General features: G+C 42.3%; 1 protein-coding gene across 7 annotated transcripts in view; it reads left to right on the top strand.

Annotated features, from left to right (window-relative positions):
• Positions 1-24,750, top strand: part of DMD (dystrophin) — a 1,342,375-nt gene that overhangs the window by 925,068 nt on the left and 392,557 nt on the right. The gene's annotated exons all lie outside the window — the stretch shown is intronic.

The raw sequence follows: 24,750 nt of genomic DNA on the forward strand, positions 1-24,750 counted from the left end.
AAGTTACACTTTGCATATCTTATGAGCAGGGGTGGGCTTCAAAGTTTTTAGCAAGGTGCTCTCTGCCCTAATGACTGCCTAGGTGGGTGTGGCTGAGTGGGCGTGACCAACTCAACACCACTCCACCAAGTCACTTGACTCCCCAGCCATGGCTACCCAGGGTTTTGTTGGTCCTGGTGTTTTCTGTGGGAAATGGGTCCCTCTCCCTCCTCCCCTCCCTCTCTCTGTGTCCCCCTCCCTCCCTCTTGTTAAGTTTGGGAAAAGAGAGGCTGAACCAGAGCATGAGTGCAACAATACTTTATTATAACAATAAAGGGCTGACCGTGCTTGCCACGCCTGGAACTGGCTCGCAGCAATCAGCAACTGGTTGGACCCTGCAGCCTGCTTTTATAGCTGGCTGCTGGGGAGAACCAACCAATGAGGAAAGGGGGGAGAACGCCCACACAAAGTGAATGGACCTGAGTGGGAACTCCTAGAGTTCTCAGGACATAACGCCCCTTCCCCCCAGATGCGAACATGCATAGTCTTTGAGGTAGGCAGGAGGTTTATGTTGGCGCCCGGAACGGCGTAGCTCTGGAACGTCGTCTGTCCGTCCGGGGTCTGCCTGGGAAGGCAGAGTCGGCAAAGTGTCACCAGTGTGCCCCTCGGTTCGGGCCTGCCCGGGGCTCGTAGGGTTGATCGCTGGGGATGTGCTCCCGTAGACTGGATCGGGCTGGTCAACCGTCTGGGCGCCGCTGTCTGTGTTCGGGCTTTCGGGACTGGCTGTAGGTGTGAACTGATCGCCGGGCGTGATGTGGATGTGAGGCTGAGGATGAAGCCTCCCCTCGTCTTGTGCCTCTGGGTCCCTGCTGGCGATGGTGCTGAGGCGTCTACGCAGTTGGTCTATGTGCCTTCTCCAGACGCGGCCATCCTCCAGTCTGACCCGATACGACCGCAGCCCGGTGATAGCTACGATCTCGCCCGGGATCCACAGGGGGTCTCCAGCGAAGTTCCTCGCGAAAACTGGCTCCTGTAAGATAAAATGTCTAACCCCCGATGTGGAAGCGAGCGGAGAGTCAGGGCAGTATTGTGGGTGTAGTCTGTCCAATACAGTCCTCAGACGCCTGCCCATCAGGAGCTCAGCTGGGGACTTATTGGTGACTGAACAAGGAGTTGAGTGCTGGCTCATCAGGAACCGCGAGAGTTTGTGGTGCCAGTCATCCTTGTTGAACCTTGCCAGGGCTTCTTTAGTGGTCCTGACGGCCCTTTCAGCCAATCCGTTACTGGCAGGATGAAATGGGGCTGTGAAAATGTGGCGGATACCCAGGCTGGCAGCGAAACGGCTGAACTCCGTCGATGCGAACTGTGGGCCATTGTCGGAGACAATGGAGTCGGGTAGCCCGTGCGTTACGAACAGGCATGTTAACACGTTGGTGATTGCTAGTGTGGTGGTCGTGGATAGCTGTGCTACGTCAATCCATTTGGAATAGGCGTCCACGACCACTAGGAACATCTTCCCATGCAGAGGGCCGGCCAGGTCGATGTGAATTCTGGACCAAGGAGCGCTGGCGCTTTCCCATCTAGTAGGGGTGGCAATGGGGGGAGCAGGACGGGATTCCTGGCAAATGCTGCAGGAACTTACCCAATTGACAATGTCCTCGTCGAGACCCGGCCACCACATGTAGCTGCATGCTAATGCCTTCATTCTCACGATGCCAGGATGTCCCTCGTGCAACGCTTCCAGAACTCGGACGCAGTGAGGCCGGGATGACCACTCGAGTGCCCCATAGTAGACAGCCCTGCAAACTGGACAACTCCTGCATGCGAGTCTTAAAAGGTGTGAATTTGTTATCAACATTGCCACCCGGCCACCCCCTCCTCACCCAGTCGAGCACCTGGGCGAGCGTTTGGTCTGCCTTGGTTTTAGCAACAATGTCAAGGGCAGTGATGGGTAGGTCCAACTGGGTGATCTCGAAAATAGCGTGGACAGGAGCAGGGTCTTCAGCCGGAGCCGGCAAGGGGCAGCGACTGAGTGCGTCAGCGTGGGACAGTGTTTTACCCGGGCGGTGTATAAGTCTGTAGGAGTAGGCTGCCAGGAAGAGGGTCCACCTTGTCATCCTAGGGGAGAGGACTTGAGGGGTCTGCTTGTCCCCAGCTAGTAGGCCCAGGAGGGGTTTGTGGTCCGTGACCAGCTCGAAAAAATGGCCAAAGAGAAATTCGTGAAATTTTTTCACGGCTGCAACAGCTGCTAGGGCTTCCTTATCGATCTGGCTGTAATTGCGCTCCGTTGCAGAGAGCGTCCTTGAGAAAAAGGCGATGGGAGCCTCGGCGCCATTGGGAAGCCTGTGACTTAGTACTGCCCCAATTCCAAAAGGGGAGGCGTCTGCTGCCAGCACTAAAGGGAGGTTAGGGTCGAATTGAATAAGTACCGCCTCTGACGTGAGTAGTGATTTGACGGCGTGAAAAGCATGGTCTTCTTTGTGCCCCCAGTGCCACGGTGACTTTTTATCCAGTAATCTGTGTAGGGGTTCAGCTACTGATGCTTTATGGGGCAAAAGGATGCGTAAAAGTTCAATAGCCCCAAGAACGCCTGTAGTTCAGTTTTGGAGGTTGGAGTGGGTGCCTCGTGGATTGCCTTAACCTTGGACTCCAGGGGTGAATGCCAGAGGCGTCAATTTTATAACCCAGAAAGTCCACCTGTCTAGTGGCAATGGCACATTTTTCTTTTTTCAACTTGAGGCCATGCTGTCTGAACCTCTCTAACACAGCTCGAACTCTCTGGAAGAGTTGGGGTCTGTCCCTGGCCGAGACTAAGATGTCGTCGAAGTAGGGTACTACACCAGGGAGGCCCTGCAAAATCCGCTCCATGAGGGATTGAAAAATACCAGGGGCAACACTTACGCCAAATTGGAGACGCTTGCATCGGAAGGCACCCCTGTGAGTGACAATTGTCTGGAGTTCGCCGTTTGGTTATCAACAGGGAACTGCTGATATGCTTGAGACATGTCCAATTTAGCAAAAATGCTGCCTGGTTCGAATGTGTGTAATAAGTGCTGAATGACGAGCACAGGATAAGCGCTAACTTGTAGAAATTTATTGATTGTCGTCTTGTAGTCCGAGCAAATTCTCAGGCTACCGTCTTTTTTGAGGGGTGTGACAATGGGCATCTCCCATTTGGCGAAATCTGTTGGTTCAATGACCCCTTGTTTTAACAGTTTATCCAATTCCGCATCTAGTTTTGGCCGAATAGCAAATGGGACCCTACGCGGTTTTAGCCTGATTGGGACTGCTTGGGGGTCAACTGAGAATGAGATGGGGGTACCGTTATAACACCTCAGTTCTTCGCTGAATACATCTGAGTAATCAGCGAATAAGGAGTCAGTGTCTGAGGTTGAGACAGCATGGACTCCTGTTAGTCCTAGGCCGAGATGGGGAAACCAATCGAGCCCCAATAAGGTGGGTAGATTGCCGTTAACTACCACTAGAGGTAGGTGACCTTTAAAAGCTTTAAAACTGACAAGGAACTTGCCTCTGCCGATTACAGGAATGGTCTTCCCCTGGTAGTCCTTCAGGCCAAACTGGCATCTCTGGAGCCGGCTAGTGGATAGGCTTGGTTGGAGCCTCTTGAGGGTGTTCCACGAGATAATTGAGAGCGCTGACCCTGTGTCAACCTCCATGCGGCACGGTTTACCTTCTAGGGAAACGGAGAGAGAAATTTTACTAACAGTGTGGCAAGTGTGCTTGGCAAGGTGGTGCGTGCGACAGTTCAATACTTGCCTCTGTGGTCCCGAGTGCGAGGGGGTGTCTTTGTGCTGCGCTTTGGGGGCTTGGCAGACTCTCGCGATGTGTCCCCTTTATGGCAGTTATTGCAGGTGACTCCTTTAAACTTGCAGGTGGCCCTCTGATGAGATCCCCACAGGCTAGGCACAGGGTGATGTGCTTGGGTGGACCGATGTTTTCATGTTTGGCTCCTACCTGCGGCCGTCTGTCGTTGGAGAGGCGGTGGACTTCGTTTTCATCACTGATGGTTTCCTCTGCTACCACCTCCTCGGAGTGGACTGGAAGTGATGTCAGCTTGGCACTTGGGCCCTGGATTTCGGTGGCTGAGTTCGTTGCCAGCTCAGCTGCCAAGGCCTCCTCGACTGCTTGTGCGAGGTTGAGGTCTTTTTTGGCGAGAAGGCGCCTTTGCAGGTGGAGGTCCTTGACCCCGCATACTAGTTGATCGAGGAGCATGTCCTCCAGGTAGGTTCCAAACCCACAATGCAGTGCTGCTGTTCTGAGAGCGGCCATATATTGATTGATGGTCTCCTTGCTCGATTGCTTCCTCATACGGAAGGTGAATCTCCTGGCAATCTGTGAGGGCCTGGGGGAATAGTGGTTAGTGAGAATTTCAAGTAACTCCGACCACGGAATGTTTTTCAACTCACGAGGAGCCACGAGTGCCGTGGCAGTATCGTAGATGGTGGCTCCACAGTAGATTAGGAAATACGATTTTTTCCGATGCTCTCCCGCATCCGCCAGGGCAACTGCATCGATATAATGATTAAAGCGGTTCTTATACGATTCCCACTTCTCCTCGTCTGGTTTGAACGCCGGGAAGACTGGATTGGAACTCATGGTGCTGGGACCAGTTGAACAACCTGTGGAAAAATCTCTCTGGGGCAGCAGACAATGTTTTAGTGCCCGTGGTGGGCAAGTGATTTCAGCTCAGGAGAGGCTGTTTGCAATCCTCTCTTTCTCTCTGGGTTAACCCCGTTTGGCTGTTAGCCGTTGACGGCGTTTGGATTCGCGCCTGTGTGGGCGTCAGTGACTGGCTACAGCGCTGTGCTGTACCTTTTAGGTTTGAAATTCAAATGACAACTGTTTGAATTTCGCGCCTGATACTGAGCGGCTGCGGCTCGCAGCGCTTCACTTTCCCTGTAGCTGGGCTAACAAGCGGCTACAGACGCTTCTAACTTTCGATTCTGACCGCTCTCTCTGACTGCGGATCAGCGTTCGCTTCTTATCGCTTGCTGGCCGCTTTCTCTGTCAGCGGGTCAGCGTTTGCTCTTTTTGTTTGCTCTTTTTGTTTGCTGACCGCTCTCTCTGGCTGCGGATCAGCGTTTCTCTTATCGCCGGCTGATCGCTCTCTCTGGGCTGCGGATCGGCGGCTAGTGACTCAGCGGTTGCATGGTGCTTCTGGTAGCCATCCCATCCTTGTCGCCAGTGTTAAGTTTGGGAAAAGAGAGGCTGAACCAGAGCATGAGTGCAACAATACTTTATTATAACAATAAAGGGCTGACCGTGCTTGCCACGCCTGGAACTGGCTCGCAGCAATCAGCAACTGGTTGGACCCCGCAGCCTGCTTTTATAGCTGGCTGCTGGGGAAAACCAACCAATGAGGAAAGGGGGGAGAACGCCCACACAAAGTGAATGGACCTGAGTGGGAACTCCTAGAGTTCTCAGGACATAACACCTCTCATTTCTGTTTTTCTCTCTTTTTCCATCCCCTCTCCCTCTTTTCTTTTTCTTTCTTCCTTTCTTCCCCTTCTCTCATTTATTTCCCACTCTCTCATTCTTTCTCTCCAGTTCTCTCATTTCTCTCCATCTCCCCTTCTCTCTCTCATTTGTCTCTTTTTCTTCTCTCATTCTCTCCCTCCATCATTTTCCCATTTTCTTTCTTTTTTCTCCCCTTTTCTTTCTCTCATTTCTCTTTCTCTCCCTGTTTTTTCTCTCCCTCATTTTTATTTTTTTCTTTCTCTTCCTTCTCTCTCTCATTTGTTTCCCTCTTTTCCCTCTCTCTCATTCTCTTCCTCCAGCTCTCTCACATTTCTGTATCCCTCTCCCCTTTATCTCTCTCTCTCTCATTTGTTTCTCTCTTTCCTCTCTCATTCTCTTCCTCCATCATTTTCTCATTTCTCTCTCTCTCCTGAGCCGACACGAAGGGGACCGTGGCTTGTGCTGAGCTGCCTGTGAAGGACACAGAATCACAAAAAGCAACTGGTCACTCAGTGCCCAGCCACAGTCCCCTTTGTGTCGGCTCAGGAAGGAGGAGCAGCTGCTGCCACCGAATGCAATGAGGGAAGAGCTTTGGCTCTCCTGCGCAACATGGCTGGCTTACTCACATGAACGCACAGTGGCTGCAGCAGCAGGAGCTGTTGCCGCCACAGTGATCCTGGCCCAGGAGGGTATCTGCTTGTGTGCACATGTGAAAGATAGAGAAATGAAAGAGAGAAAAGGGGAGGATTCCCTTTCCTTTCTCTTATCTCTCTCCTCCCCCCTTGTGGGAGGCAAGGGCTGCCTTGAGTGCAAATGTGGCATGAAGGCAAGTACAGGGCCGCTTCACTTCTGCACTAAGGCTCCGGCCATCACCTTGCCATGTCATTGTCCCCCGTGCAGTTCTTTAGCTGAGTACAGGGGGCACGAGTTCCAGCCCAAAGTGTGGCACAAAGGCCGCTTCGCTCCTGCACTAAGGCTCTGGCTACTGGGGCAGGACAAGGCCAGCCAGGAGTGGGATTTGGGTGCTTGCTGAACCCTGCATAGTCTTAGCTAGGGGATCACCTGAGTCCCTGCGAGCTCCCAGCAGCCCACCCCTGCTTATGATAGAGTTAGGGTGGAGAAACAGATACATTTCTTTGGAGACTTTTGCCACCAACAAATTGCAGTTCTTTATAAACAATCTATTACCATAGCAACTCATTTTGATTTTCCACATTAGCATAACTATTTCTTTAGTAGCTTCCCAATATGTGAGTAATCAAAGTTTTCTTGATGCTATGCTTACATATTTGTCTTGCAGTTTTAAGGTGGTAAAACTGATTTCCACAGAAACAGTATCCCAATACTTGTCAGGGATTTAAAGAATTTGGATAATAATTCTCAGATTTAGCCTCAATAGAAGATAAATTAATTACATTAATATATTTAGTGGTTCTGACAGTACATAATCAGCATAAGAATTAGATTAAAATATACTATTTTATTCCAAGTATGTTTTTGACCATTAGAAAAGTTGCTTATATAATAATATTCACTTTCCATTAAATTCATTAAATTCCATTAAATTTCATTAAGTTCTATTGTATGGAAAAATACAGCAAGAATGAATGTTCAGTCCATAAGCAAATCACATACATATTTTAATGCCTCTTCAATTACTATCTATATATGCAATCTAAGTATTTTTCATAGCTTTTGGGATGTATTAATCATCTTTTTTATGAAAATGTTTATATCATATCATCATCAATTCTATAATATATCATTCTTATTCCTATACCAATTTCTTTTTTTTTTGTAACAAATTTTATTAATTTTCAAAGAGAATACACAGACAAACAAAACATTAAACATAAAAACATAGAACATCTTTTCTAAAAACTGCTTAACAAAACTAATAAGACATCTCATTTAAGTACAACATAGTTCTAAATTATCACGTTTCCACACACAATTTAATATGCATCTTATATATTCAACTTCATATCTTATTACTCTTTTCCAACTTCTCGCTGTTTCTTCCTTTATTTCTGTTCAATTTTATTCATTAAACTTATGCTTTCATGTATTTCATATTACTATATTTCATATTATTACTATTTCATATGTTCTTATCCAACATCATTAATCCTCAATAAACAAACATAAGCTAACAAAATACATAACATAAAAACATAAAACTTCTTTTTAGAAAGCGGCTTAACCCTGGGTTATAACTTTTTGTACAGACATAAATCAAATTCATGCTCACCTTATATACTATTTCATATCTTATTTAACATTCTATATTTTCCATATGTCTTCTCCTCTCTTTTCACTCTCTTAATTCTATTTTATTTATTTAATCTCAATTTAAATCATAATACTTGTATCTTTTGTCTGTTCTTTTTTAATTATCCATTTATCTTTCTCTTTAACACAAAGTTTTTCCTGTAATCACTGGTTGAAGTATGACACCTTTCTATTTTCCCCCCAAATTTAACACTTAAAATAATACATAGTTTCTATTCTGATTCTGCTTAGTACATTCTACATAACATTTTAAAATATAAAACATCTTATAGTATATTAAAAATAATGTTCCATAACAAATTAGTTAATTAAACTAATTACACATTAATTACACATTCCCTACAATATTCTATTAACACATATTTCAAATACAAATACTACCATACAATCTTTTGTACTTTTGCAGAATCTCTTTTTAGATTATGTTTTACCCTTTATCTCTGAAAAAAACCTGTTTATTAGCATCTTGTTTTAAGCCTTTATAATTTCCCTTTACTTTTTCCCTTCCTTCCTTGTCAAATCTAACCTTTTTACCCCCCCCCCATCTCCAGCCTTTTAGTCTCCCCTCTCTGTTGTATTCCTCTTTTCTGTTGCTTTCTGACATTATATCGATTTTTCACCTTATTTTTCCCTTTCTTGGTTGTTTTTTTAGAACTTAAATTCTTCATTTTCTTCTCCTTTTTACCCTTTTCTTTCTCATTTAAAATCATATGTCTGTTAAAGATGGCTTCTTCTTTATCATCCCAGCCTTTTTCTTGTTGCATTTCCTGATAAGTAGAAATTGCCATTTCTAAAAAGCAAAGGATAGATCCAAAGGAACCCTTGCCTTCTTCTTCCTCTTCTCTTAATTTTTCAAATTGCATTTTCAGTTCTTCAACAGATACCATTGTGAAAAATTTTTTTTAAACAATCCAAATGTTTTCTTAGTCTTTCAAAAGATAGTTAAAGTCCCAAAGTCATCAAGCAATCAAAGTCAGCACAAACAGCACAATCTGTTTCATTTAGCACTTTCTTCTACTTTCTCTTCCTGGGGTAGAATTCAATTACACAATTCCAAGGTATTTTTGGAAGTTTTATTGCAATTTAATCTCTAATCTTATAAAACTCCAAGCAGTCTCCTTCAACAAACATTGGTATAAATCATTTACCTCTCTTCCTTCCCACTTAAAGCAAAAAGATTTTAATTTTTAAATGTCAGTGTTTAGAAATCTAATGTCCCCTTGGCTTTAATTTTCAAAGTTAGTACCTTCTGCTGCCAAAGCGGGTATTTCCGATTTCCATCTGCTGTCTCCGTGGGAAGGAAAGTGAGGAGAAAAAAAAACTTTCCCTTTACTTTCCACCGCAGCTTAACAATCTTCTGGGAAACAATATATCACTTAAAAAGCCAAAGTTCCAGGGTATTCAAATGTTAATTGTCGTCCCGGTTCAGCCAAAAGCCTTCTCTTTCTTCACTTCCTTCTGCACATAACTTGTCCGGCTGAGAGGTTCTTTGTGGCGGCCATTGCTGACCGCTGCTCCACCATCTTTGGAAAAGGGAGTTAAGCTGGCTGGGAAAGGGGGGTGCGATATCCCCCGACCCCTGCCCAGATCTCCCCTCTCTTCAGTTATCCCTACAGAATAACTATAGCCTCCTAATCCAATTGGATCGAAGGCACTCCAGCAGCGAGTGCAGCAGGGATCGCGCACAAACGTGAATTCCTGCTGCCTCCGAAGCCTGACAAACCGGAACTCCCCTATACCAATTTCTTTTACTTTTAATTCCATGCTGAACTCCTTTTGAGTTATCTTTGACTATACAAAAGCAATGCAAATTTATTTCCATCAGATTTTCAATTCTTTTGGGGGAGGGGGGAGCTTTTCAATAGAGTACTCAGCAGTGTTCATTCTTATTCATTACAGATCACTAAATGACCCAGTTAATTTTTCTGTACTCTCTCATATTATTCCTACTAATTTATATCACCTAATTTGAGAATTCTATACAAATTTTCTCATATGTTTGTTTGTTTTGATTATCACAATCCACTGAAATATAACATGCAATTATCAATAATTTATGGAATCATGTGCACTACAGTAACCTAATCAGATAACTCTAGTTCATAATTATGACATGTATTTTAAACTTTTAACCTTAAATTTAATGCATGTATTAATCAAATGAACTCCACAGAATCAAGCCACCTTCATTCAGATCTCTTTCCTCTTTCTTTTAATTTCACAGGTACCTTCTGTTTTGTTTATTTCATTCATTGTATTTATTAATTCATTTTGCCATATACTCTTCTTAAAGTCCAATAGCAATCTTTTATATGGTTACCAAAAGGGACCAGATATCTTGTCTACCCACTGTAACTTTGGTCAGTTGAGATTATTACATAATGCTTTTTAATAATTCAGAGACAATATAGTTACATATAAACAATATATAGATATTATCCATATAGACATATATTATTTATATTATCAATATTATCAATGTAGACAGTAATAATTATCAGCCTCAGTTATATCACTATAGTTATATCACATGCACCATTCCCTGCTATTGGTAAGAAATGTATCAATTCATTTCACAAACTTTGGACAAGATGCCTCAAGGGCAATCAAAACTCTGTTACTATTTGAATTATACAGTTCTGGACCAGAAGAGAAGTAATTTCACATTATTATTTCCCAACTCCACAGTATGTGTTTCCAAGGAATAGAATTACATGGAGAATGAGAAAGATTCTTTGTTATGCTTGTGACATATCCTTGCATTGGATAGCAAACATAAACAAAAATATTTAAGAGGATGGTTTTTTTAAAGAAGGGATAGAAAAGAGATAATATCTTTACCTTGGTTGTAAAGAATAATCCCAGATCAAATGCCTGTTTTCCAAGAAAAATCTTTGTGTTGAACTTATTTTAATTTTCTGGAAAACAAATTCTGAATACCGTATTGTTGTAATTATTTACATTCTTTTAAGCCACTAAATCAAATTTGTATATTCTTCTTTTTGCTTGCAATCCCAACATTATCTGTCCATGTGTAGCATAAAATTAAATTTTACATTTTGATAAGTACATTTCACCCATTTCAACTGAATATTTATATGGAGATACTGAGACAAAATGTGAGGGTTTTTTAGTGTCAGTAATAGTAGGCGAACAGTCATACTCCTCTAAAGATTATTTATATTTCTTTATTTTTTTACAAAGTTCATCAAGTAATATTTTCAAAAGTTTGCATCATAGTGGAAAATTTAATTTAGAGAAAATTCTGAATTAAGAATCTCTTTGTGTTTCTTCTTCTAAAGTGCAGATATTATTTTCTGTTTAACAAGAGAAGACAAGGGGAGAAACAATTTATTAACAGTTAATGAGAATAAATGTAGTAGAAGGTTGTTTTCCCTTGAGAGATTCAATAGTCTTGCTGACAGTTTCCTGAACTGAAAATAAAATTGCTGAGTACCAAGTACAAAATTGGGAAAATAGTAGCATCTTGGACTCTGGCTAAGACAAGGATGATGATTTAGTCTTGTTAGAGTTGCCTACTTGGCTTTAGCCATATGTAGTAGCAGGTAGAATTTTGGAGACTAGGGAGGAATGGGGAGTTATACTGGCCTATTATAATTCTACCTTTCTCTGAAAAGGTGCTGTGTGCGCAGTACTTTTAGTGTTCCATGTTAGAGTTTGCAGCAGAAATTCACATCCAGAAAACACACAGACTGATTTAGCAGGATCATTAACTTCTTTATAAACATATTAATGTGAGTAAAGTTTACAATACCATTTGCAGATTCTTTCAATATAACATAAGCAAAAACACAAGCAGCAGCAGCTCAGAGCATATACCTAGTTTCAGCAAGCAAGCAAGTTTAATTTCACTTTCAATTCTCAGCAAAGCCAAACCACACCTAGGCTGTCAGCTCCCATTGACTGCTCTGTTGCCATGCTTACTCACTTGCTGACTTTGTTAACCATGTCTCTGCCAGTTAATGAATATACTCTGACATTCCCCCCTGCCTTCATAACTGGAAGAGACATAAATCCAATTAACTTTATATTCTCCAGATACGTGTATTTGAAGACCCACATTCATAGTTCCCTCCAAATACCTGAGAATTCCTTTTTATACCTATCCAACACAATTGGGTTGGTGTAGCAGTAAAGTGACTTAGAATGTTTACTGAGAAAGCTATGTCAGATAATTTTGTATTTCTCCCAAATTCTTTAGTTCAAATTTTTTCTCCAACTTATTAGCAAACTCTACCTGTGGTACATCCTTTGCAATGAAATGAAGATCATCCACAGATGCTAATTGTTTACAATCCCCACCTTGTAACTTTCAAGTTATATGCAAGCATCAGCAACTCTTGAACCCAAGACCTTTCAATGCAGTATCTAAACATATATTCCAATTTCTGGCTAACTGCTTCAGCCCATAAATCACCTTGTTCAATTTATACACCATTTTAGGCTTTTTACTTTCATATCTTGATGCTTGAACCATGTAAATTTCTTCCTCTAATTCTGCATTGAGGAATGCAGTGGTTATGTCAAAATGCCAGATTTTATGGACATGTGCCACTGCCAATGCTAGTGCCAGTTTGATGCTTTCACTCTTTACAGTTGGTGGGAACACCTCATCATAGTGCAGATTTTTCATCTGTGAAAACCCTTGTGCCACTAACCTTGCTTTATATTGTATTGGATTATTGGGCAGTACTTTCTTATTGTATACCCACTTGCATCCTACAGCTTTGCTACCCTGTGGCAAAGTCATAGATTTGAACACTTCATGTTCCCTTGTTCCCATCGCTAAAGCAATAACTCTTTGAGTCTGGCTCATAGGCTGTGCTTTCTAGCCTTTGGTTGTCCCTTTCTTTTAATTGCTTTTGGAATATGCACCCACACATTGCTTCCAAACTTAAATGAAAACCAGTTTCTCCCATATAGCACTGCATATGGAGTATCATTAATGGAGGAACTCCACAACCTATTAATTAAATAATTAGCAGTCAATATCACCCCAATATGGGAAGGGGGGGGGTCTGAGGTTTGAAGTGATCTCAGGTTTGAGCAAGCTACAATGAAATACTGGGTGAATCTGCCTAAGTGTTTTTGGAAGTCGAAGCTCTACTGTCACGGGGTTAATAATTCTGAAGGTGGGGAATGGGCCAATAAATTTTGGTGCTAAATTCTTAGAGGGTTGTAATGATTTTAAGAATTTTGTGGACAAATATACACAGTCCTCAACCTTGAAAGGTTTAGGGTCGCAACGAGAGAGCTGGAGGAAGAGAATGAGATCAACCCAAGGTTCAACCCAAAGGACAGTATTTCCAGAACTTTTGGGAAGCTCCACTATAAAGTCCATAGAGATCTCTTTCCAGGGTGCAGAAGGGTCTGCTACTGTTTGCAAAAGTCCAGGATATTTTCCTTGTCTTCTCTTTGTAGCAGCACAGGTGGGGCAGCTCGCAACATAGTTTTCAGTGTCCTTTTTAAGGGACAGCCACCAAAATTGTCTTTTGATGAGGTGCAGGGTTTTTACAAGCCCAAAGTGTCTCGCTATTTTGGAGTCGTGGCAGCGTTTCATGAGATCCATTCTCTGGCTTGCAGGAACATAAAGTTTGTTTTCTACCCAAGCCAGTCCATTTTTGATTAAACAAATGTTTCTGTTAGCCTGGAGCCAGTCATCCTTAAGTAGTTCCTCCTTAAATATTGAGGTCGTGTCTTCAGTCAGGGGTGATTTTTTTTTCTCTTGTGCCTGGGTGATTACTTTGGCTGCTAGTTGGGGTGGTTGGATCATCGGTTTTATAACCTTAACCTTTTTGCTGTTGTATTGGGGTTTTCTGGACAGTGCATCACAAAGTTCTTTCTCCCAGGAAAATATTTGAGAGTGAAATTAAACCTTTTAAAGTATTGAACCCACCTTGCTTGTTTTTCAGAGAGTTTCTGTGGATATTTCAGGGCTTCCAGATTTTTTTGATCAGTCCATACTTCAAAGGGGATTTGGATTCCTTCCAGGAAACATCTCCATGTGAGCATTGCCCATCACGCATATGCCTCTTTCTACCATATGGCCCATCTTTGCTCAGTTTCCGTCAGTTTCTTGGATGTATAAGCACATGGTTGTAATTGTCCACTTCCATTCTTTTTGAGGAGGACTGCTCCAACTGCAACATAACTAACGTCTGCTTGGATGACAAAAGGTTGTTTGGGATCTGGGTGCTTAAGGACTGGTTCTGCTGAGAATAGACGTTTGAGTTTCTTGAATGCCACTTGGCATTCCATTGTCCAGATAAGGGGTTGCCTTGATTTGGGTTTCTCCCCCCCCGCTTCATTTTTAGCAAGTTCATGATAGGGAGGGTGATGTTTGCAAAAGCTGGAATAAATTAGCAATAAAAGTTCGCAAACCCCAGGAAACTTTGCAGTTGTTTGCTGGTGTGCGGTGGGTCCCAATCCATTACAGCTTTTACTTTCTGTGGGTCCATTTCTTTCTTTTCTTTTCCTTTTTGAAAATTTTATTGATTTTAAAAACAAACATAAACACCAAAACAAAAAACATAAAAACATAAAACATCTTTTTTGAAAGCAGCTTGATCCCGGGTTACATCTCTTTGTACAGACACAAATTCAAGTTCATGCTCATTTTTATATTCCATTCCATATCTTATTACTATTCTACGTTTTCAATATAGCTTCTCCCCTCTTTTAACTTTCTTAATTTTATTTTATTTATTTCATCTCGATTCAAATCATTATACTTATATTCTTTGTCTGTCCTGTTTCAGCTGTCTATTATCTTTTCTCATTAAACTAAATTTCTCCTGTAATCACTGATTGGAGTAAGACAGCTTTATATCTTTCCCCTAAAATTATAACACTTAATATAATACATAACTTCCATTCGGATTCTGCTTGGTACATTCTAAAACTACACACTGTATTTTAAAAAAAGAAAAAATTATAAATATATAATATAATTAAAACAACAATCCATACCAATTCAATTCTATCGTTCATATTAATATTCATTTAACTCTTAAACATTTTACACATTTCTTTTCAAATAGGTATCATACTTCTATGGGAACACTTATTCCCCCCCCCCACCCACTTCACTTATATTTTATAAAACATTGAATAATTCAAATGTTCCCATTCCTTCCTAGTTCAATTCTCTCATTTATTTCATTTCATTTATTTTATTCACAAAAGTTTCACTGAATTACACTGACTATTTTATCCCACTTTTTAATCATACGTTGTTTCCAATTTTCTAACATTATTTCTAATACAAATATAACAATACAATCTTTTGTACCTTTGCAGAATCGCTTTTTCAGTTAAATTTCAGTTAAATTTTCACCCATTATCTCTGAATAAGTCCTGTTTCTTTACATCTTGCTTCAAACCTTTGTAACTTCTCTTCCCTTCCTTCCTCCCTTGCTTCTCTCTCCCCTTTTTATCTCCTTGTCTCTCCACCTCCATTTCCTTCTTCTGTATTCCCCTTTTTTGTTGCTTTCTAACATTATATCCACTTTTAACATTATTTTTCCCTTTTTTGGCTGTTTTTTTAGGTCTTAAATTCTCCACCCTCTTTCCCCCCTTTCCCCTTTCTTCCCCAGATAAAGTTACTTGTTCATCAAAGATGGCTTCTTCTTTGTCCCAATCTTCTTGTTGCGCAGTCTTTTCTTGTAGTTTCTCGTAGGTACAGATCGCCATTTCTAAAAATTGAAAAATGGAGCCAAAACAGCCCTTCCCTTCTTGTTCCTCTTCTTTATATTTTTTAAATTCCATTTTCAGTTCATCCACAAGTGATGCCATTGTAGAGTTTTTTTTAAACAACCACCCAATTGTTTTTAGTCATTCAAATATAAGTCCCAAAGTCGCCAAGCAATCCAAATACACACAAGCTGTTTCTTTTAACACTTTCTTCTTTTTTCACTTTCTCTTCCTGGGGTTACTATTTTGTTGCAAAGTTCCAGTTAAAATGTATCTTTTAGAAGTCTTGTTTAGATTTAACTTTAGATTCTTTTGAATTCCAGGCAGGCTCCACCTTCCAAATCCTGCTCTTATTCTTTTCCTCTCCCTTCCCGCTTATAGCAAAAAAAAGGATTTTTAATATTCAGAAATCTTTATTGTCCCTTTGGCATTTAATTATATTTCCAGTTTAATTACCTATTGGTGCCAAAGCGGGTTTTTCCGATTTCTCATTCATCTCTCTTTGCTGTCACCGTAAGGAAGGAGAGTGAAAAAAAAAAAACTTTCCCTTTTCACTTTCATTCGCTGCTTCCGAATCTTCTTTGGGAGCGATGTATCTTTTATAAAATTTAAATTCCAGGATACCTTAGTTGTTGCTTCTTATCCTGGTCAGCCAAAACCTTCACTTCTTAACTTCCTCCTGCACTTTCTTTTCCAGGATGAATGCTTCTTTGAGGCAGCCATTTCTGACCACCGCTCTTACCGCCTTCGGGAAAGGGAGTTTAGCCAGCTGGGGAGGAAAGATGCGGCTTTCCTCGACCCTGCTGGGATCCCCCCCCTCTTCACCACCTCTACGGGGTGGCTTAGCCCCAAAGCCACACTGGCTCGGGTCGCTCCAGTGGCGAGCCCAGGCAGAAACCATGCACGATCGCGGATTCCTGCCTGCCACCAAAGCCCTGCAAACTGGTTTGTCTACTTTCTGTGGATCCATTTCTATTCTCTCATGGAATATACTATACCCCAAGAAGTCAAGTTTTTTCTTGATGGAATTCGCATTTAGATAGTTTTGCATATAGTTTAGCGTTTAAGAGTTTTGTAACGACTGCACAGAGTACCTTGATGTGTTCTTCCATCGTTTCTGTGTAGATTAAAATATCATCAAGATGCAGTAAAACTCCTTTATATAAAAATTCATGAAGGGTTTAGTTGATCAATTGATTAAACACAGCGGGTGCTCCTTGCAGTCCAAAAAGGAGCACTTTAAATTGGAAGCATCCTAATGGGGTGTTAAATGCTGTCTTCCACTCATCCCCTTCCTTTATTCTGATGCGGTAATATGCCTCTCATAGGTCTAACTTTGAAAAAAAAAATCCTTTCGAGAGGTGGGCTAACATGTCCTTCATGAGGGGGAGCGCGTACATATTCTCTATGCTAATTGCATTCAATTTTTGGTAATTCACACACGCATGGAGCCATCTTTCTTTTCGCGGAATAATACTGGGGCAGCTATTTTTGGTCAGGTGGGTTTTATGAAGCCCCTTTTTAAATTTATTGATAAATGCTCTGAGTTTTTTCAGTTCTCTGGGAACCATGCAGTACATTTGTGGTTTGGGGAGTTTAGCCCCTCATAGGATTTTGATAGCGCAGTCTGTGGCTCAATGGAGTGGGAGTTCATCACAAGCTTCCTCACCAGATGCTTGGGCCAGATCCTGGTACTCATTGGGGATGTTAATGGGTTCAGTCGACTGTCCGGTCATGCCTGATTCTCTGTTCTCTGTCCCTTTCTTTATCCGTTCCTCTGAGCTTTTTGCAAATACTACGTCTCTCTGGAATTGTACAGTTCCTTTCCTCCAATTTATTTTTGGATTCCATTTGAGACCTAGGACCAGCGGCTCTTCCATTCCTGGGGCTACAATGAATGTGAGCATCTCCCTATGGTTCCCTAGTCTTATTTTCAATGATTCTGTGGTAAACCTGTCTGTCTCCCCTCCCCGCCGCTATAGTTCTATCTAATTGGCAGAAAGCGATGGGATTTTCCATTTCTTTCAGTTAGATTCCCAATTTATCTGCAAGGGAGGTTTATTAGGCATCGGGTGTATCCCGAATCCAGCAGTGCTGCAACTTCCTCCCCCTTCCCTCGGTTGGGGATAAACAGTCTTAGGGGAAGGGTGATTGGTTCAATTGGATTGCTTACCAGCGGGTCATCTTCCAGATCACTTTTGGACTGGCTCAGGTCCCCTTGGAGCATTTTGGATTCTTCCTCAGGGTTGGGGGGGGATCAGAATCCCACAGCTACTCGGCCTCTCAGGCCTGTTTCCTTTCCACGAGGGATGGATGTTCCAGGTTTCCCTCCTGATGGGTGGTCTGGCTTTCTGGCAGGGGTTTTCGAATGGCATTCTGCTGCGCGGTGTCCCTCCTTTCCACATTTAAAGCAACCAGATGTTCTTGGAGTCATGGTGGATTGGGGTTTGAAAACTTCCCATTTCCCCTGGGGTGGGGATCTTTTCCAAAACTTGCCAGTGCAGTACCAGTTTCGAGTCATGTCTATCTACCTCCTCTGTACCATTCGTCTACCATGTACCATTTGTGCAGGAGGTTTGGGGCCCCACGGGCCAGGCAGGTGGTATATAGATCATCATTTAGTCCATCTTTGAACCAACAGACTAGGATATCCTCTGGCCAGTCTACCCAAAATTCCTTGGTGTATTCCGCTATCAGGCGAGGGCCTTGTTTTATGACTCTAATGTGGTCGCAGGCTTTTCTAACGGCAAGGGGGTCCTTGAAGTGGTGGTGTAAGGCCATCATGAAGCGATCGAGGTTCCTTAATTCTGGGACATTGACATTGTGGAGCATTACCATCCATCTGGCTGCTGCCCCTTCAAGGGCCAGGGTGATGACTCGTACTCGGGAACCCTGGGTTGGGAAATTCCGCCCATATTCTTGCATGTAGGTAAGGACTTGCACCAGGAAAAATCCCAGTTTCTGGGGGTCTCCATCGAATTTTACCCCCAAGGGCAGGATCTTTCTCTGCAGTTGTATGTCTCTGGGTTGTCCAGGGTTAATCCCCTGATCCGGGGTTTTTAAGGGTTGGGTACTTGGCATGGCTGCTGGTTCTTTGGCTTGTCCCTCTGCCCCCTCAATCTCCTCTGGATCCGAGGTGGCAGCTCGGGTTCTCTCATTTTCTGGTTCCCTCGCTCTCCTGCGTTGTTGTCCTGGTGCATCCCTCACCTCGAGGTTCTCCAGGGCTTCCTTCACGAGGCAATTTTTGTACCGTCTCATTTGGTCGTTGGCTGGTGGCTCCTCGCTCCATTCTTCCTGATTCGATAGGGCCTCCAGCTCCAATTTCCACCTGGGTTTATGATTTCCCCAGGTGAGAGTTACTCATCTGGTTCTTCCATCCCAGCTGTCTCTTTTTCCTACCCTATAGACCACCGGGGCTTGGTGGAGGTTTTGCAGGCAGCTTTGCTGTCTTCGATGGGGTGCACTGAGTCAGTATCTGGCTGGGTAAGTGTTGACGTTTCTTCCCAGCATTCGGCTCCCCCTTGCTCCTTGCTGTATTCAGACATTTTTCTTCTTTTGCAGGGTCCCCTCAGTAGAGTGAAAAGTTCTCTTTCTTTCTTTTCTTTTCTTTAAATTTTTTTTTCTCTCCAGGCTGACCTCTATTGCAGACGCTGCTTTATGTCAGGCTACAGAACTTTTTCCCATTCAATTAACAAGAATGAACTTCTGAAAACCAAACGTATCAAAAGGAATCCTTTATTGAGATGAGACAATTCATGTAGGAGTTCATAGCAGTGTCTAAAGTCTCTCAGGCATACAGGGATAGATAACGGAGTTTAGAACCCATCCCTTTATCTCGGTGTCAGTATGTTAATTCCCCCCACCCTTTTTGAAGAAACGATCTTTTTCACAGTTTCCCAGGGCATACCTAATTTCCCCCCACCCCCTTTTCAGAATGATCTTTTCCAGAGGTTCCCAGGACACATCTCACTGTGGAATTTTGATGGTCTTCTCATCTCCTGGCTGTGCCTCTCAGAGGTGATAGGTTCTGGCCACCTCATTGTATCATGTGTGGGTTATACAAATTCGATATAAGATTAAATATATTCAGGTTACATGAAGAAAGGATTTCTTTATCAGTTCCCCCCCCCCCCCAACTTTTCTTCTTCCACTGAAGAAATGACAGCTACAAGGATCTGACATCTAATGAATATACTCTGACATTCCAGATGGTACAACTATTCTGGAGAGGTGATGGATTGGTACAGACAGTCCACTGCAGGAGGCTGATGGGTCTGCTTTGGTGATGTTCCTTTCATCATCAAGCAATTCTGTCAAATTCTGATTGACCAATAAAATAGAAAATGGACCATGCAATAGAAACAACCATCCTTTAATGGGCTTTCCTGTTGAGTACAGTTGATCAAACTGCCTGGTTTTCAACAAAGCTGTTGGCAAAAAAGTGAAAAGGACTGAAGTGCTGTTATAAAAAAAAAACACCTCATTTGAAAGACTAGCTTGTGACAGAGATGTTATTGAAGAAATCCTTTGTCTCTGCTGCTACTCTGTCTCACCAAAGCTGAGCAGTTTAGAAAGCCTATTGAATTCTGGTACATGGGAATAAAGATCACAGTAAAGCCTATTGTAATACATTTTCCCCAGAATTTACTGTTCAAATTACTCATCTCAATGGTGACCTGAATGTTGTGCTCAATACAGATTGAGTTAATATCTTTATTTATTTATTTATTTATTTTATTTGGTTTGTCAATTGCTTACAAGGTAATAGGTATAAGTAAAAACATAGTTATGAATACATGACTATGTTTTTACTTATACCTTCTTGGTTGTACAATGGAACTTAGTGGCATCAACAGGAATCTTTTAAAGGGGAGATGTATGTTTCTTGAGTTATGAAAATGCATACATTAGTAATAGAAGAAGAGCTTAGAGTTTATTGAATATTTTTAAAAGGCGGTATTTAAAAAAAACAATAGTAAGATCTTAATTATAAAAAAACCTTTTGACATAGTATCTTAAATATTCCAACTTGTCCAAATCAGTATCTCAAATATCCCATATTATCTAACAACTTTATGAAAACTCTCAAACTCTCTTCTATAATGATTTCTTGCCAGTATGTGAATGACACAAAATTATACCATTTTTTTCCAAATACAAATGCAAAGATGCTGAGTTATTTGGAGATAGGGTGGATGGGGGAATAAAGAATCTGAAACTTAACCTAGGAGAGACAGAAGGAACCACTTATAAAATGGTAACCTATCTGATAGAGATCTCTGAAATATTTGTGACATCTTCTGAACTTAATATTACCTTTATAAGGAGAGGTGACTAAAAACACACTTTATCAGACTAATCTAGTTTGCTAATCGCATATCTAGTTATAATGGTTAGAATTAGCTTCATCTTCTGTGTAAAAGTTAGGCTACTGTAGTACACAGTATTCTGAGTAACTTCTATAGCTTAGGTTATGGTTTATGCAAAACAGACATAAAATTTATAAATTATGTTAAAACTTAATTTTTATATACATTTACCAGCCTCAAAAAACAGTGTTAACCCTTATGGGTTTTAAGATTAGGTCATGTTAAACATTAGCCTCAACTATCTCTTATCCTACCCTTTTATAAGATATCCAAAGACTTCAAAATAAATTAGACTGGTAAACATGAAGAAGGGACTTTGGGACTTTGGAGATGTCTTATAAATTCATAGGATTTTCCCACTCTTCATGTTGATATACTTAGAGTAACATTTACTTTATGCTCAAATATTTTAAATATAAAATTAGTACTCTTATTAATATGCTTACAATAAAAATAATGTGTATTGTAATATTCTTAAGATGTGTCTATTCTGATTAATGATAATGACTCATAATGATGCTGAGTCTCATCTGAATTATTTGTTTGTTCAATTTATGTTCCACCTTTCCTTTAGAAGTTCAAGCCAAACTTCCTTTCTTTTGAGCCCATAATGCAGAATCTTACATACACTACAAGAATCAAAATCAGTTCTGGTTTTCCCGCGCAAATGCTTGTCTAGTTAAACAATAGCTTACCCTTCTTCCCACTCCTGGATGATCACATTGCCCAATTATAAGATGTTCTTTTGTTATGAGAACAGTCCATTTCTTTTGCAGGTACCTGCAGTGGTGACTTGATGGCTGCCAGATTCTTACAATCCATGCACACATTCTCAGTATTCTAATTTTCCCTTCCCTCCCCCCAGTTCACTGACAAGTTGAAAAGCATTAAGGTTTGGAAGAAGCAAAGCAGTTCAATCTTGACAGTTTCATACAAATGTATTCCCTTCCAAAATATATTTCAAAACACCACAGTTTCCCCCCACTTTCTTTTAAGCAAGTTCTGCATCAGTTTTGAGATCTATTTCTAATATATCTCAATGAAATGTAAGAAGTTAAGTTTGATATGGGACATTAAGCGGAGTCTGGCATTAACCTATTATTACAAAGAAGGATTAACACAGTGGTTCCCAAAGTGGGTGGTACTGCCTGCTGGGGGGCAGTGGGATGCCTTAGGGGGGTGCTAAGAGGCAAGGGGGCTGGCAGGGGGGTGCTAAGAGGCGGCAGGGGGGCGTTCGAGGAGCCGGCAGGTTCACTCATTGACTGTAACACTGCTCCAGAGCTGGGTGAACCTGCAGGGCCAGCGCCTTGAATTCCCCCCTGTCAACTCTTAGCATCCCCAAGGGGGCCAGCAGAAGGGCGCTAAGAGGTGGAAGGGGTCAGTGCATCTAACACGGCCGTGGCGGCATGCAACGTGCCACCACTTCCTCAGTGGAGGCGCCGGCTCCGGAGCGGTGCTAGTCAATGGGAGAACCTGCAGGGCCGGCGCCTTGAACGCCCCCCTGCCACCTCTTAGCATCCCCAAGGGGGCCAGCAGAAGGGTGCTAAGAGGCGGCAGGGGGCGGTGTGTCTAATGCGGCCGTTGCGGCATGTAACATGCCACTGCTTCAGCATTGGAGGCGCCAGCTCTGGAGCAGTGCTAGTCAATGTGTGAAACTTCAGGGCCGGCTGGCACCTCGAACAACCCCCTGCCGCCTCTTAGCCCCCCTCTGCCAGCCCCCTTGGGGATGCTAAGAGGCAGCAGGGGTGCTGGCCCTGCAGGTTCACCCATTGATTGTAGTAATGCTCCAGAATCGTTGCCTCGAATGTGGAGGCACATTGGGAAAAGCTGCTGCCACTGCTTTCCCAAAGTGCTGCCGCTGTTGCATTCTGTCTGTCTGTCCGTCCGTCCATCCATCCAAAAGATCTGTCTGTTTGCCTGCCTGCCTGCCTTCCTACCTACCTACCTGCCTGCCTGCCTGCCTGCCTGCCTGTGCCTGCCTATCTGTCTCTCTCTCTCTCTCTCTCTCTCTCTCTCTCTCTCTCTCTCCCTCCATCCATCCATCCATCCATGTACGAAGCGCCGGCCCCACGGGCACATCAGGAAAGTAGAGCAAAGCCAGTCTGAGAGGGAGGGAGGGAGGGAAGGAGGAAGGGAGGGAAGGAGGGAGGGAGAGAGAGAGAGAGAAAAAGAGAAAGAGAGACCTGATGCATCAGATTGAATAAGGCCTAGTTTAGACTGAGGCCCTTTTCCACATTGAAACATCTTTGCCAACACATTGAAACCTCTTTGGCTTCTATTAAAGGTTTTGTGGACAAAACATGGTCAAAACTATTAGGAAGCTCTCACATTTTGTTGAGGCTTTAAACAGGATCCCTTGGACCAGATCTCCACCCTAAAAATTACTTTTCCCAATGTATTACAGTGCCAATTCTGAAGAAGGCAAAACCAAAATGTACTGGTAAATTACAAGGAGAACACACACACTCTCTCTCTCTTCTAACCCTTCTGGAGTAGTTGATTGGACTAGAATAGATATCTCATTATCTTTCTCCTCCCTCCCTCCCTCCTTCTTTATTTCTTTTTCTTTCTGTCCCTTCCTTCCATCTTTCTTTGCCCCTTTTTCTTTCTTTCTCTTTTCTCTTTATTTTCTCTCTCTCTTTCTCTGTTTCTTTTTTCTCTCTCTTTCCCTCTCTCAGGCTCATCCCTTTGGATCAAGGGTCACCAAACTTTTGGACCTTGGGGACCACCAAACTCATAATTTTAAATCCTGGAGACCACTAATATGAATTTTGACTGACAGTGGCTTTCTGGCGTTGGTGGGAGAGAGAGAGAGAGTTCTGATTTAACCTCTCTCTCTCCCTCTCTCTCTCACAGGCAGGCAGGATTGGGATTTAGACCCCTGATCTAAAGTTGTCAAAACTCCAAAAACTGGTCAAGTAGCTCTGGGGAGGCCATAAATTAGAACACTTGCTAAACAACTGGTCATTAAGTGAGGACCACTTGTATTTGGTTTGCCAGTCACCTGGCCACGCCCACCCAGTCACATGACCAACAAGCCACACCCATCCAGTCATGTGACCAGCAAACCACACCCTCAAATTAGGCCACACCCACAGAAATTTAAATCCCACCCCTGAGTGTGGGGCACCAAGGATGAGTTTGTAGCACCAAGGGGGCAGTGGACCAAAAAATTTGGGAACCACTGGATTAACATATAAAAGTATAAATGTAAGACCCATATATTTCCTCCTGTTTCTTTTCAAGTTCTGCATTTCGTTATAGCACTGTTGACTGCAGCAGCATAAAGTCTAATTGCTGGTCATGTCTTATCTATGACAATCCTTCCTTAAGTCTTTTCTCTTTCATTTATCTGCTTTCATTTCATGATGTGCCTAATTAGCTTGATGGATCACTACATACTATATTCCTGAGTTGCCAGTTTAATATTCTGAACACACTCTCCCAGTAGAGATAATTAGAATGATATGGAGTTTTTTTGCAATTTCCATTCTCTTTGTGCATCAAAGATTATTTTAAATATTTTGAACTTGCTTGGCCTACTATTTACATCAGGTGACAGAGCAAAATGCATTTCAATGGATAAAATACTTAAAGGATACCTAGAATGATACCTAGTATGAATCTTAAAAGAGTTACAATTTTGCAGGCTCAGTTAATATTCTTTTGTAACAGGGAGCTCACAATATCAGAATAAGTAAGGAATACAGCTTTCTGGTGTAGACAGAGCTGCATATTTATTCCCACATATCCCCAAACCCAGCTTCTACATCTTGGTGACAATGGATTTCTTACTATGTATAGTCTCATGTTTTTTAGACAGATGCTCAATCCAAATGAAAGATTGAAGTTAGTCTAATAGGTAGATGCCACTACCAGAAAATGCCACATCTTTGTCTTCAGCTGCTTTTAAATAAAT

This window comes from Pseudonaja textilis, chromosome 8 (genome assembly GCF_049901715.1).
Source record: "Pseudonaja textilis isolate UNSWEBS1 chromosome 8, rPseTex1.2, whole genome shotgun sequence".
NCBI classification, from domain to species: Eukaryota; Metazoa; Chordata; class Lepidosauria; order Squamata; family Elapidae; genus Pseudonaja; species Pseudonaja textilis.